This window comes from Propithecus coquereli, unplaced genomic scaffold (assembly GCF_000956105.1).
Source record: "Propithecus coquereli isolate 6110/MARCELLA unplaced genomic scaffold, Pcoq_1.0 Scaffold66, whole genome shotgun sequence".
Lineage (NCBI taxonomy): Eukaryota > Metazoa > Chordata > Mammalia > Primates > Indriidae > Propithecus > Propithecus coquereli.
In genome coordinates this window covers 905,297-907,887 of record NW_012152618.1, presented here as the reverse complement: position 1 = coordinate 907,887, position 2,591 = coordinate 905,297, and positions in this window count along the sequence as shown.

Here is a 2,591-nt window from a genome sequence, read left to right as displayed (position 1 = left end):
CTCTCATGAGGTTGCAGGCATGATATCCACCCGGGACTGCAGTCATCTGAAGGCTTGGTAGGGCTAGGGGATTTGTTTCCAAGATGGTTCACTCCTATGGCTAGAAAGCTGGCGATGACTGTTGGCAGGAGACCTCCATTTCTCCCTACAGAAGTGCTTGAGTGTCTTCACGATGTGACGGCTGACTTCACTCAGAGTGTCTAATCCAGGAAAGAAAGACAAATGCAAGAAAGAAGACATAATGACTTTTATGATCTAGTCTTAAAGATCACACATCATCTCATTCACAATAAAAAAAAGACCAGATTTATTCATTGTGCAAGGAGACCATACAGATAGGAATACCAGGGGACAGGGTTGATTGGGGTCTACCGTGAGGCTGTCTACCACAGGGGAACTCACTGAGAAGGATCATAAAACCTCCTGGATGTTGGGAATGTTTTATATGTAGATCTAGGTGGTGGTTACACGAATGTGTTTATATGAGAAAATCCATCAAGCTGTATACACGCTTAAGATTTGTGCACTTTATTTTATGTAATTAAAAAGATAGACATAAAAAAGAAAAAAGTGACACTATGCCAAAAAGACATATCTACACATTTTACTCTGTTGCTTTAAATCCTTGAATGATTTTGTAATTACACAGAAATGAAGACAAAAATTCCTACCATAAGCTATAAGGCCATGATAGTGCCTCATCCCTTCTAGTATTATCTCACTTTTTCCATGTGACTCCCACTCTATTCTTTCGTTTCCTTTATGGAGCAGATATCTTTAATTCTAGACTCTGAAATACTTTTCTGTCTGAAACATTCTTTTCTGTTTGTTCTTCCCTTGGTTCATAGCTTAAAATTGTTTTGTCAAGTGAATTATTAAACAAACTACTCATTTAGAGATTTGGTAATTATAGGAAAAGAAATAGACATGTGTGATGTCTTTTTAGTAATAATTATGTATTGAAGTGATCAAATATTCCAAATTGATGTTAGAAAGAACTTCTTCAAAAATTATCACTTAATATAGATTGAGTGATAGAATTAGAAAACCACAGTTTTATAACTGTAATGATGTATTTGATGACCAAGTATAAACATTAAACACTACAACTATTAGGTGAATGATCAGTAGGGAACTGGGCATCTTGCAAGGAGCTGAGGTATCTTTCTACAGATTAATTGCTGATCTCAGGAATAAAATATAACCTTATTTTGGAGAGATCTTGCCAGCTGCACATCAACCCACAGCTCAAGCTTAAAATGACTGATAGTAAGAAAATCTACCTTATGCATTGTGTACCTTTTGAAATGATGCAATGTAAAGTACACAACATCATCTATGGAGTGAATCTCAGTGAGTCTTTGGAATTAACTTCAAGTTTACGGAAAATACAGAGTATAGAAAAATAAGTTAAAGACAGTACAAAGACATGACTTAGACATCTCCAGAAAGTAGAATATCAGCTGATATTCTACTGACAGCTGATACTGTCTCTTCAATATTTCTTTTATTTCAGAATATTATGGGGTACAAACATTTTGGTTATATGAATTGCTTTTGTACAGTTTAAGTCAAAGTTATAAGTGTGTCCATCATGCAGATAGTGTGCAGTACTCACTAGGTGTGAATTTACCCATCCCCTCTTCCCACCTCCCACCTGCTTGATTTTCATTGAGTTTTACTTCCATATGTGCACATGAGTGTTGATCTATTAGTTCCAAATTAATAGTGAGTACATACGGTATTTGTTTTTCCATTCTTACCATACTTCACTTATAAGAATGGTCTCCCACCCAGGTTTTTATAAAAGGTATTGGTTCAGCATATTTTATGGCTGAGTAGTACTCCATGGTATACATATACCACATTTTATTAATCCACTCATGTATCGATGGGCACTTGGGTTGATTCCACATCTTCACGATTGTGAATTGTGCTGCTATAAGCATTCAAGTGCAGGTGCCTATAAAATGTTTGATAAAATGACTTTTTTTCCTTGGGTAAATAAACACTCAATAGTGGGATTGCTGGATCAAATGGTAGGTCTACTTTTAGTTCCTTGAGGTATCTCCACACTACCTTCCACAGAGATTGTACTAGTTTGCAATCCCACTAACAGTGCATAAATGTTCCTTTCTCTTCGCATCCACACCAGCATCTGTTGTTCTGGGACTTTTTGATAAAAGTCATTCTCACTGGACTTAGGTGATATCTCATTGTGATTTTGATTTGCATTTCCCTGATGATTAGAGACGTTGAGCATTTTTTCATGTTTATTGACCATTGATCTATCTTCTTTTGAAAAGCTTCTGTTCATGTCTTTTGTCCAGTTTGTAAGGGGGTTGTTTGATTTTTTTCCTTGCTGATTTGCATGAGTTAATTGTAGATTCTGGTTATCAGCTCTTTATCGGATGTATAGAATGTGAATATTTTCTCCCATTCTGTAGGTTGTCTATTCACTCTGTTGATTGTTTCCTTGGCTATGCAGAAGTTTTTTAATTTGATCAGGTCCCATTTATTTATTTTTGTCATTGCTATGATTGGTTTCGGGGTCTTCTTCAGAAATTCTTTGCCTAGGCCGATAGCTATAA